At 34.7% G+C, this 13,601-nt stretch overlaps 1 pseudogene; it reads right to left on the reverse strand.

Annotated features, from left to right (window-relative positions):
• Positions 1 to 2,301: 2,301 nt before the first annotated feature.
• Positions 2,302 to 2,417, reverse strand: LOC112475013 (annotated as a pseudogene).
• Positions 2,418 to 13,601: the final 11,184 nt, after the last annotated feature.

Raw genomic sequence — 13,601 nt, forward strand, 5'->3', positions numbered from 1 at the left:
TGAAAAAATATATATATATAGTGAAAAAAATATATATATAGTGAACAAAGGATTAATAGACAGTGGAAGAATATATATATATGAATATTAGAATAGACAGTGGAGAATATATATATGTAAGAAAAAGACAAATAACCTTTCAGAAAAATAGGCAACTGTACTAGAGACTGCTGGCATTGCAAAGCAAAACTATAGAGAGATGCCATTTCTCCCACTCTGGCCAAACTGAAGATATGAAATATGAATTTTGAGGTCATGTGGATATTCTTGGTAAGAATATAAATCAGTATCAGTACTTGGAGGGACATTTTGGCAGCATTAATTCAGGTTAAAATATTAAAATAAAAATATTTAAAATAATATTGATTACAATTAAAAACATTGCTTTAGACATTCTAATTTCAAGTTTTCATATGTATAGCTAAACAGGTGTTCAAAAGAAGGTATGCAAAATATTTAATTGGAAACAGTTTTTGCATAATAGTTTAAAATTAAAAAAATTTTAAATTTCAACACGGAAATAGATAAACTATGGTAATAATTTACTCATTCATTTGTGGGGCAGAGGAAATTTTTCCTTCTTTTCTCTCTTAGTTTTGCTGGCTGGTCTAATAATCAAATTGACAAGAGACAAATTATTAGGAGAAAATAACAAAATTTACTTCTGTGTGTACATACGAGGCTTCCATAAGATTATGAGACTCCAGGAGAAATCGGCAGTGAGGTTTACACATTATCTTGAGCTAAGAAGAAGAGGGGGGAAGTTGTGGTTTGGGACTTTGAAGGGCAAGAAGGCAATTCACATGGAGATAGAAAAGCAAATGTTTGGTAAACAAATGTTTGCTGGGCCATCTTAACAATGGGACAGAAAGGACTTTGTTAGGGCATCCTTGTATGTCACTTACTAGTTTCTATTAAACTGTAGTTAATCTATGACGATAGCTCCCTTTCTGGAGCAGGTCCTCTATTTAAATTTTTTTAGGCAGTTAGTAGGAAGGTCAAGGTTTTTCCTGACTTTTGTTTCTTAAAAATAGCCAGCTTAAAGTAATCTGTATCCCAAAGAGGCTTATTTTAGTGGTAAACTCTGCTCCCCTTCACACTAAACAAATATTATTGCTTACTAGGCACTAGCCATTATTCTGATCATTGAGAATAAGTTGACAATTATCTTTATGAACTAGAGGAAGATGATAGGATGAAGCAGGGGCTGACTAAGCTTCCATATAAGGTTTCGTTTACAGCCCAGACCCTCTGCCTTAATTCTTTCCTAGGACTTTGATAGAATTATTTCAACCTGCTCCGTCAATCACACTGGATCCCCATATAATCACTGCAAAAACAAAAACTTTGTTTATGTATGTATTTAGGTATGCCACCATTTGAAAGTATAAAGGAACAATAGAGAATTCTAAAATAGGGTTGAGGAAAGCTGGAAAGGAGAGTTCCATGCCTCTACTGACCATCAAGAAAAGCCGGAAGATGTCCCAACTGCCTGGATGATTTTTCACTGAAATGCAAAAACATTGGCTTCTTAAATATGCTTCCAAAGATTTGTGCCTTACTCCCTAAACTGCTTTCAATGAAGCCAGGAAATTGCCAAATAATTGGTTAAGGAGAAAGACTTCAAGGGACCAATTTGTTATTGTGTTTTATGTTAATATCTAGTTAGGACAAAGACAAAGAGCTCCGTTCTGGTGCTTAAACGGCCTCTGGAGAATAGATTCAATTAGGAAAGAGATTGGTGTTTCAGCCATTCCCAAAACCTTGGCAAGCTCTCAACTTAGACCATAACATGCTAGTTTAAAAAGTGTGGGAAAGAGGCCAAGTGAGTGAACAACACCTCAAGGAGTTAACAAATCTAAAAGATGACTTTCCTGATGCCTCTAAGGCTCTCCTTTTTATTTATCCAGAGCTTTCTGAATGTAAGGAGTTTTGCTCTAAAAATGGGAGACCAGATGTGTTCTCAAGGGGAAATAAAAAGAGCTCCAATATCATTCTTCTTTTAAATAAGTTACAACATTGGATATTTGTCTGCAAGGAGCCTTTCTATGACCAAGATGAGGAAGGTGAGATACAGGCACTTGGGGCCCAACTCTAGGCTCACCTCCATCATCACACCTGAGGTAAAACACTACCCAAACCTCAGAACCAGGTTCCTCTAGGAGCTCTGGGGGTCCCCAGATTGTCCTGGCTGAGAAAAGGAAGAAGCAGGTCTTCAGGGAAGCTCAAGAAGACTCCTGAGCAGCAGGCCTTATTTAAAACTCTATTTATTTATTTATTTTTATTATTTATTGTTATTTATGCCTACAGCACCTGGTCTTCCTGGGTGGTCTCCCATCCAAGTACTAACCAGGCCCAACCCCGCTTAGTTTCTGAGATCAGACATTGGGCTTGTTCAAGGTGGCATGGCCATAGACCATGGACTATAGCTCCACTGGGGCATGAACCCAGGACCTTCTGCATGTAAAGCAGACGTGCTAACCACTACATTGGAATCGCATCCTTAAAATTCTTTATGCAAGAAAATTGCTGGCACTCCTCTCACCAGTGGGCTCCCACAGAGTCAGGGCCCCTGATAACTCAAAGCTTGGGACCACAGTAGGCAGCCCAGCAGTCCCCACCAGACAATCTCCACCTGGGAATCCAGTGCCGTTGTGAGCAGCCCACCTGTGTCTCGGGGTGAGCCAGCACAGCCTGGCAGTTAGGCACATTAACTTATGTGATTCAACAACTCTTGATAATTAGGAATTATTAATGCCATTTTGCAGGTAAGGAAACTGAGCCTCAGAGAGATTAATAACTTCTCTGAAATCACATAGAAGTGCTTTTTGAATCTAGGCTTCAAAGTTTGTCATTCTCCTTCATCTCTTGGATTCTCTATAAGAAATTTTCTAAGCTTTTGGAATAATCAAATGCACACTTCTTTTACCAACAGCTTCAGCTGTGACAGAGCCTCAACATTCATTTTTACTGGACTAACACTTACATGACTCTTTTTTGTTGGCCAGGCAGTAGTTAGATTTTTCGCTGGTATATTAGGATCAAAGTCAACTTTCTCTTACTACTACATCCTTGAAGATCAAAGGATTTTTTGTTTTTATTTTTAAATTGAGGTAAAATTTAACCAATTTTAAAGTGTACAATACAGTGGCATTAGTTACATTCATTAATTACATTCAGAAGTTGTGTGCAACCATCACTACAATGTTTCAAACAGGAAGTCTAATTGTTAAACAAAAACCCTCTATTCCCTTCTTCCCCAAGCTCCTGGTAACCTCTAATCTACTTTCTGTTTCTATGAATTTGCTTACTCTAGGCCTTTTGTATAAATAGAATTATATAATTTTGTCCCAGGGTCAAAGAGTTTTAATTGGCTACAAATATTAAACCCTGCAAGTTGCTAATTAGCTGTTGAGGAACAAATAATAAGCAAGAACCAAGACAAAAGAGTTTCAACAACAACCACAGACAGCCTCAATGGCTTATCATTATTAGAGAATTCACAAACCAAGTACCTAAGAAAGGTCATGCCTTTGTAATGCATATTAGCCATAACCTCTTTGAAGATGGTACTTTTAATTATGCTAATTCAGGTGCACCTCTAGAGAATTTACTTAAAGTATATTGTTTTATAAACATTGCGAGAGAAGTCAGGATTCTAGTCAAAATAGTGGAGTGGCATTTACTATTAAAAACAAAAAAACAACAAAACATTAAGCAGCTACCATAGTGGAAGGAATATAAATCGTAGCACCAGGAGAATTGGGTTCCAGTCCTAACTCTACCATAACTAGTTAGACACCTAGTGATACTTGTCTTAAAAGCAGTTTCTTTATAGTAATGTGGGGATAACAAGAGTGTGGATTACAAGAGATGAGAAACATGGAAACAGTTTATAAATCGATAGTTATCCTCCCCTCATGTTGGTATTATTATTGTTACATATTTGACTTTGGCTAAAAAGAAAATGTAGAATACTATTATGTGGAATCACTAGTTACACCATTATGCTTGATAGATTATTCATACTCATTGGTAAATTGGCTGTTCTAGGAACTTTCTGCTTATTGCTTCTTGATGATCAACTATCATAATTAGCTCCCTGATAGGTTTATTTGTAAATCCAAGTGGTCTGAATCTAAAGCTGGGCTATAGAAAATATGTGTAAAATATTTAAGCTGTTCACAGGTTGGCAATATGAATAGTTTGCACATAAGCTACTTTTCAATGGGAAAATGTTATTTTGTATACCTGTACAAATACTAAACAATTGTTCAATGAAGCTATTTTCTAAATACTAATTGTTTAATATTGTAGTCCTGAAGACTAGGATAGTGTCTGCCATATAATAGACACTCAATAATTATTTGTTGAATAAATGAATGAAAGTCTTTTTATTTTTATTTTTAAATTTTATATTTTTTCAATTATAGTTGACACAAATGAAAGTCTAGGAATTTATCCTAATATTGGAGGGAAAAACCTGTAAAGGCATGAAGCACATTCTCGGTTACTAGGCATATGGAGATAAACGTGAATGCTTGATCTTTGGACAAGAATCAACACTGATTTTACAAAAACATCCCTAGGGAAGAATTTCACGATTGCTGAAGGTACTAAAGTATTCCCAACTCTATTCAAACTGCTGGCACAGCCACTCTGGCTCTGTGCTACGTGTTTTCATTACACAAATTAGCAGAAAATACTTTTTGTCACAATAGGTCTTTACATACCTCTGATGGGGCTCAAGGAAGGCTGCCCTCAAATGTGCCACTTTGACATATTGATTATTTCGAATTAAAATTACTTAAGAAAGAGCTGACCCTCCTTTGTCTCCCTGAAAACAGGAAATAAATCTCCCATGTAAAAAGTACCCTCTCTAGATTTCCTTTTGTTTAATATGTCATTTCCTGTTCAATAGGTGCAATAATATTTTTTCCTAAAAAAAATGTTTACTTAAGACTTAATAAAATATGTTTTCCACCTGGAACTACTTTTTACTTAATATCAGATAATTTAATATCAGAGAGGTCATTTTTATTCAATTAAAAAAATTTTTTTGAATAGGTAACACTTTCATAGGGCTCAAAATTCAAAAAATACTTTTAGTGAAAAAGATACCTTCCAGACCCTGTTCTTCACTCATAGTTTCATTTCCTACAGAAATCTGTTTCTAATTTCTTGTATAATCTTAGTCCCTAGATAAATACACATATATACATATTTTTTTCTTCTTTTCTATACAGATAGCATCATACAATACACTCTTTAGCACTTTGCTTTCCCTCCCCTTAATAATATACACAAAGGTGGTTTAATTTTAGAGCATTAAAAACTTTCTCATAATTTCTTACAGCTACATAAATAATATTTCATTGTACGTATGTAGCATTTAACCCATCCCATACCGATAGACTTTTAGATTATTTCTAATCTTTCATTGTAACGAGCAATAATATAGTGAATAACCTTGTGCATCAGTTTGCACACCTGTGAATACATCTGTGGTATAAATCCCTACAGGTGCATTAATAGATAGAGCCAAATTTCTTTCCATAGAAGTTGACCAATTTCTCTACCATGTGTGTATTTGAGTATCTATTTCTCTACACCCTCATCAACAATATGTATCAAATATTGTACATTTTTAATCAGTCTGATAGATAAAAAGTGATTTTTTAGTTCTGTTTTAATTTGTATTTATCTTATTACAAGTGGCACTGAATATCTTCTCATATGTATAATGACAATTTATATTCCATTTCTGTGAAATATTTAGGCCACTACCCATTAGGTTGTTATTGATTTGTGATATCTCTTGTTACATTATGAAAATTACTGCTTTGTCTGTCTAGAAGTTACAAATATTTCTTTCCAGTATGTCTTTTGTTGTTGACTTTTGTAGGGGAAGAAAAATAATATTCCCTCTACCTTTTAGGCTCTTGTGGCTGAGATGCTCTGTAATAAAAGCTGGATTAACAGGAGAGAAACAAACAGAAGTTTAATAACATGTATACCTCATGTATACATGAGATATACTCAGATATACTGAACATTTACATATATATTTGAGTGTATTTTTGAATTTTTTATTTCATTCTATTGATATGTCTTTCTATTCATGAATCAATAAACACACTCTTTAATCTATTGAAATTTTATAATATTTAGTACTGGGATAGGACTAATCTTTTTTATGCCTGTTTTTGTATTGCCTGTAGTTTAAAAATACTTTGTACATTTTTAAATGGCATAAGAAAATCAAAAGAAGCATAGTATTTCATTACACATATAATTATATAAAATTTTATTTCTGTGTTTATACATAAAGTTTTATTGGGACACAGCTGTACTCTTTGTTTATGTATTGTCTCTGGCTGCTTTGTACTACAATAGCTGAGTTGAGTACTTTTGACAGAGACTGCATGGCTATAAAGCATAAAATATTTACTATCTGGCCCTTTATAGAAAAAATTTGCCTGACTTTTGCTCTAAATCATCAAGAAGGGCTAAGTTACTTTAAATAAATTGTGGTATCTGTAAAAAAACTTCCAACAAAGTGATTATTTAAGGATGTAATTTAATTACAAAATTTTCACCATCGAACTGTATGCTTCTTCGAGTGCAAAATACCTAAATCAATGGCTTCAGTATAGTTATAATTTATTAAAATGCAAGTTTTCTCATGTTTAAAATAGGATGAAAGGACATTGAAACATTTCTCATTAATTATGTTTAGAGTATTTTTCAGTGTGCATTCAGCGATATCAAATAAATTGAGATGAGACTTAAACTTTGCCACTGACTGACTATATGTAAGCAATTTTTTCCTGGTACATGTTTAAGATAGAGAGCCAGTGATTGGCTTTTCATATTGATTTCCTATAGTATTATGATGCAACAGTAACTATAGTGTAATGTTCTTGAGAAATAATTTTTTACTTTCATTACATTGGTTGGACTTATTTACAGTATATTTTCTCAAGTTTGATATAAATACCACTGCAAATGCTCATATTAGTTGCATTAATAGGATTTCTCCCTAGCAAGATGCATACTAAAGGAATTCTAACTAAAGGGCTTTTGACACAATGTTTAAATAAGATTTTCTACAGTATTAGTTTTCTGATACTCAGTGGGCCCAGACTGCTGAGTATATATATTTTGATAATAGATTATATTAAAGATTATATTATTTAGAAAGTGCCTATAAATTAAAAATAATCAAGATATACCTTGTACTTTACACTATTAAGATATCATATGATAAAATATTGGTTACCTATAGTTTATTCATTGTGCTTCAAAAAGCAGAACATTGGTGAGCCCTTTTAGTCAAAATGAAAAGTATGCAAAAGGTACAGGAATCACATAGGATGTTTTGTACTGCAAGTGAGAAGAAAGGTTAAGCTGGATGTTAAGAAAGTATTATTGACAAAACTCATCATCCTTTCATGGTAACAACTCTCAACAAATTTGTTATAGAAAGAATGTACCTCAATATAATAAAAGCCATATATGATAAGCCACAGATAGTATCATATTCAACAGTTAAAAGCTGAAAGTTTTCCTCTTAGGTCAATAACAAGACAAGGATGCTCACCACTTCTGTTCAATATAGTATTGGAAGTCCTAGCCAGACCAATTAGGCAAGAAAAATAAAAGTCAATCAAATCAGAAAAAAAGAAGAAAAATTGTCTGTTTGCAGATGACATAATCTTATATATATAGAAAACCCTAAAGACTTCACCAAAAAGCTGTAGAATAAATGAATTCAGCAAAGCTGTAAGATACAAAAGTAACATACAAAAACTAGCTGTGTTACTATATACTAGCAATGAACTATCTGAAAAAACAATTAAGAAAATAATCCCATTTACAGTAGCATAAAAAGGAATCAAATACTTATATAACCAAGGAGGCGAAAGATCTGTACACCAAAAACTATAAAGAAATGGAAGAAGACACAAATGGAAAGAAGACACAAATGGAAATACTACTGTATTTATAGTAGGTTGGAAGAATTAATATTGTTAACATGTCCATACTACTCAATGCAATCTATAGATACAATGCAATCCCTGTCAAGATTTCAATGGCATTTTCCACAGGAAAAAAGCAATCCTAAAAATTCATGTGGAATCACAAAAGAGCCTGAATAGCTAAAACAATTTTGAGCAAGAAGAACAAAACTGGTGATATCACACTTCCTGATTTCAAATTATGTTGCAAAGCTATAGTAATCAAAATAGTATGGTACTGGAATAAGAAAAACAGACGCATAGGCCAATGGAATGGAATAGAGAGCCCAGAAATAAATCTATGCACATACAGTCAATTAATTATTAACAAAGGTGCCAAAAATACACAATGGGGAAATAATAATCTTTTCAATAAGTGGTGTTGGGAAAACTGGATATCCACATGCGGAAGCATGAAATTGAACCCTTATCTTATACCACACACAAAAATCAACTCAAAATGGATTAAAGACTTAGCTATATAACCTGAAACCATAAAATTCCTGGAAGAAAACAGGGGAAAAGCTCCTTGACATTGGTCTTAGCAATAATTTTTTGGATACAATACCAAAAGCACAGGTAATAAAAGCAAAATAAACAAGTGGAACTGCACCAAACTAAAAAGCTTTGCACAGCAAAGGAAATAACCAATGAAATTAAAAGGCAGTCTACAGAATGGGAGAAAATATTTGTAAGCTATAGTGTGATAAGGGGTAAATATTTAAAGACCTCATACCAGTGAAAAAAAAATAAACCCTCAAGAAATCTGATTAAAAAATGGGCAAAGACCTTGAATTGAAAAATTTCCAAAGAAGACATACAAATGGCCAACAGATATTTAAGAAGGAATTCAACATCAGTAATCATCAGGCGAAATGCAAATAAAAACCACTATGCAAAATTCTCTCACATCTGTTAGGATGGCTATCAAAAAGTCAAAAGATAAGTGTTGGTGAGAATGTGGAGAAAAGGGAACCCTTCTATCCTGCTGGTGGGAATGTAAATTGGTACAGCCATTATGGAAAACAGTATGGAGGCTTCTCAAAAATTAAAATAGAACTACCATATGATCCAGCAACCTCACTTCTGTATATATATCCAGAGGAAATAAAGTCGCTATCTAGAAGAGATAGCTTCACTTTCATGTTCATTATTACATGATTCACAAGAACCAAGATACAGAAACAACCTACGTATCAAAAAAATATTATTCAACTTTAAGAAAGAAAATTCTGCCTTTTGTGATAACATGGATGAATGTGGAGGGCATTATGCTAAGTGAAATAAGACAAATACTGCATGATCTCCCTTATATGTGGAATCTAAAAAAGTTTAATTCATAGAAACAGAGAGTAAGAATAGTGGTTACTGGAGTGGGGGGTGGGGGAAATGATCAAATGGTAGGAACTTTAGGTTATAAAGTTAACAAGTTCTGGAGAATTAATGTGTGGCCTGGTGACTATAGTTAATAACAATGTGTTGAATGCTTGATATTTGCTAAGAGAGTAGATATATAATGTTAATTAACTTGATTATGATAATTATTTCATAATGTATACACCTATCAAAATATCACATTGTGCAGAAGAGGGGGCAAAAAGGGTGAAGATAGTTAAAAGATACCAACTTCCAGTTATAAAATAAATAAGTCCTAGAGAAGTAATGTGCTATATGGTGGTTATGGTTAATAATACTGTATTATGAATCCGAAAGTTGCTGAGAGATTTTAAAAGTTCTCAACACAAGAAAAAAAAACTGTGTAGTGATGTATGTTAATAGACTTATTGTGGTGATCATTTCCGAATATATACAAACATTGAATCATTATGTTGCACACCTGAAACTAATCCAATGTTAAATGTCGACTATACCTCAAAGAAAAAAGAAAGAAGGAAAGAAAAAGAAAATGACATTTTCAGATGCTGTTCAAGGTTATCTGCTAAAATGTAAGCTCCTTGATTTGTAGGAACCATCTATGTATCCCAGTGTCTTGCAAAGTTTCCTCTAAGGTCAAAATCAATAAATATTTATTGAATAACAAACAAACACAATTATCATATTCTACACCTTAAATGTAGGCATTTTATTTGTCAATCATACCTCAGTAAAGGTGGGAAAAAAACTCCCAAGATATGTAGATTCAAATGAAAAAAATATATTGCCAATAACAGTCAGTCCAGGGAGAGTATGTCAGTGCTCAGATTGTTTCTCCGTATTTCTCCCTTCTCACTTCGTGTTGTGTTAGCTTCATCTTCATTTCAGACTGGTAGTAAGATGCTTGTAGCTCTTTCCCAAATCATATTCAGTCATAACTACCAGAAGAAAAAGGACAAAGTCTTCTTTATTTCTCTTTATAAAACCTATCCAAAATTGGGGCGTGTGCCATTTCTAAACCTATCACAGGCAAGGGAAATGAGATTATCATGATTAGTCTAAACTAATCATCTGGAGTTGAACTGATAGTAGGAGTTACCATCATCACCACAGGATTCTCTTTTAGATCTGCATTTTGAAGTCATGTAGGAGTTGAAGACGTTTCTATTGTTAGCCAGAGTTTGGCAGAGTGAAAAAGCTATTGAATAAGAAATAGACTTCCCTGACCAATCCGGGAACCTGAGAAGCCATATGAAATGAAATCCAAAACTCTGAAAATGTCTATTTCTCATAGATTGTCTGTTTTCCCAAGGCTAAGGAACCTCCAGAATCTCATATGGAATTTGGAAGAAACTATATTTTGAATGCTCATTTGTTAGCATATTTTTCTGCTTTTAAAAAACTCTGCAATCAGAAAATTATTGACATTTCTGGATTCAGCTGTAGTTGTTGCTGTGAGTCCACATCCATCAGGAGACAGGCAAACCCAAGAGCACTAAGGATCCTGTCCTATTCTTTTAAAAATTTTCATGATATAGTTTAGAAGGTAATTCTTTGTTGACTATGTTGCCAATATTCTCTACCTTATAGCTTGTATTTTAGATTTATTTAGCACATCTTTTTTTTTTGTAAAACATTAAATTAAAACTTTAAAATTTTGGCATTAAAAAAGAATCCCGTTCTTAGTGTGCACATTCACATGATTATATTAAATCAAAGTGGTTACTTGCTCATAGGTTATACTTGTAACCCTGCCTTTTTTATTGCTCTAAAATATGTGTTAACAAAGTTTGTGCATTATTAGCATTTGATAATCGACTGCACACTCTGACTATTTCTGGTCCCATTGTGGTTCTTTGGAATTGTTATTTGTGTAATTTTACATGAATGAATTGATAAGTGGCTTGTTTTTTTCAAAGATAATTTTTCTACCTCGAATCTGATTTTTGTTTAGCTTTACCACAAAAGTTAAATGGTTGCTTTATGTCACTAAAGGGTTAATATCGGAGAAAATGAATATCAACATGTATACAAAGCTAACTAGGTCAGCTTTCTCAAAGCAGAAATCCAAGCCTCCTGATAATACTGGTGTCACTTACAAATGTTTTAAAACTTTACATCTCCCCCACACCTGCAACATAAAAGGCCACACCAGGGAACCTCAGGAAAGTAATTATTTTTAAAGAAATCACTCAGTTCAGACACTGATGTGCAACACCAAATAGCCTTATGGGACAGACGGAAATAGAAAAAGTCAGACGGTTGGCACTTAAAAGGGACAGTAATTAAGCACTTACTTGAAAGTGGGTTGGATTGTTGGATAATTTTTGTTCCATATGAAGGAATCAAGTGAGAGTTAAAGTCTCTTGCAAGGGGGAGATCATGTCAGACTTGACACTTCCTCTCTCTGATAGAGAGGGCAGGATGATCCTTATTCAACTTAATTGCTGTATGTTCAGTACTCTTAATTTTCCGCAGAGGTCGTATTCCAGCTTTCTCCTTTCTTCACCTCTTTTCTCTGAGAAAAAGCAGTTCTCCCCAGGAGGAGAGAGAAACCCTGTGAATGCTCAAGATGGGAGGAGGGTGAAGGAGAGAGAGAGGCGGAGAGATTGGGACGTGGGGGACGGAGGAGAGAGAAGGAGAGAAGGAAAGAAGGAGGAAGAAGATGGGGGGAGGCTCCAGGCTCTAAGGCTCAGGAGCTGTGCAAAGCGCTTTTCCAGCAGATGCGGATGTGGTCTCACTGTATTTCTCACAATAGGCCACTGGAGCTCCCTCCCCAGGATTCAGTCTACTACTACCCAAACCCAGTGTACCAAGAAGAAAATCTCGTGGACAGGTTCAAATAAATAGCACCAAGGGAGCCGCGCCGCGGTTTGGCAGCCTTACGTGGAGGGCAGACCAGGAGGTGGCACAGACGAGTTGAAGGCCCACAGGGTCTCTCATTGCCTCAGCTCTTGGATGCTCCGGGTGCAACACAAAAGGGGTGTGTGTGTGTGTGTACAGGAGGTTTTACGGGGCCAGCAGCTGGTCCCAGCTGGTCATCTCCTCCTACGCACATTCTTTCGGGGTGCTAATCTCCCCTCTCATCTGAGCAGCACCCTGGAGGACATGCTGGGGGGTGGGGCGGTGTCGGTGTTGGGGGTGGTGGGGCAGACTCAAATTGCAGCTGCTAACTGCCTCTGCTGCAGGAGTAGAAAGACTCTGGGGGCATTACTCGGTCTCAGATCTTATTTTTAAAAACAATTTTTTGAGCCCCTTACCCAAAATCTTGAAATCCTGCTGGCTCTATCTTCAAAATACACTCCAAATTCCTACTTTTTCAACCACTAACACTCTAGTCTAAGATGTATATTCTTCTATTTTTATCCCTAAAATTCAGCCTCCGAATCCAAAATAATGAAACCATTAAGATGTCTTTTATCCGAGTTTTTGCTCTTTTAGCTTATAAAGGAAAGAATAATAGGAATATTCAGGTTTCCTTAACATTCTCCAAATTTTGAGTAACAACCATATTATGGATTTTTTTGGTTAACAAAACTTATAAATCAAAACAAAAGTTGAGTTTTTCTAACTTAATTATAATAAAATAATTGTGTACTTCTAAAGTTAAAAAAAAAAACTCTCTTGCTAATTATATAGACTGATATAATAACTGTCAACACACCAATTTTGAAAAGGAAAATTCTTTGTCGACCGGTGACATTCATAATACACTACATGGAATGAATTAAAGTCCTTGAGTGTTTGTTAGTGCCCTTATTAACTTTCCTGGCAACTCTCCTCTCCTTACTTGAGGAGGAAGAGTTCGTGATTATTTTTCACCAATAATAGGGTACAATTATATATATATATATTTGCTTAAAACTCCTTTGCTTAAGATTATTTACTGTTGCTTGTTAATAGTCCATACTTAAAAATATAAAGTAGAAATTTTCAAGCATTCTATGCTATCACAGATAAACTCTTGCCAGTAGAATACATACATATCACCTTCTCTCAGAGGTGAAATGAGCTCAAATGACTGAATTGTTCTCCCTTACTTGAGCTTGTAAGCTCACAAGAAATTAAAAAACTAAGTATTTATGAAGGCATATGATTAGATTGGCCTGTTTTAGGAAACTTTGGAAATAGAGAGGTTCATCCTTCCTTCCTTCCTTCCTTCCTTCCTTCCTTCCTTCCTTCCTTCCTTCCTTCCTCCCTCCCTCC

The sequence above is a fragment of the Pteropus alecto genome, unplaced genomic scaffold (genome assembly GCF_000325575.1).
Source record: "Pteropus alecto unplaced genomic scaffold, ASM32557v1 scaffold7, whole genome shotgun sequence".
NCBI lineage: Eukaryota > Metazoa > Chordata > Mammalia > Chiroptera > Pteropodidae > Pteropus > Pteropus alecto.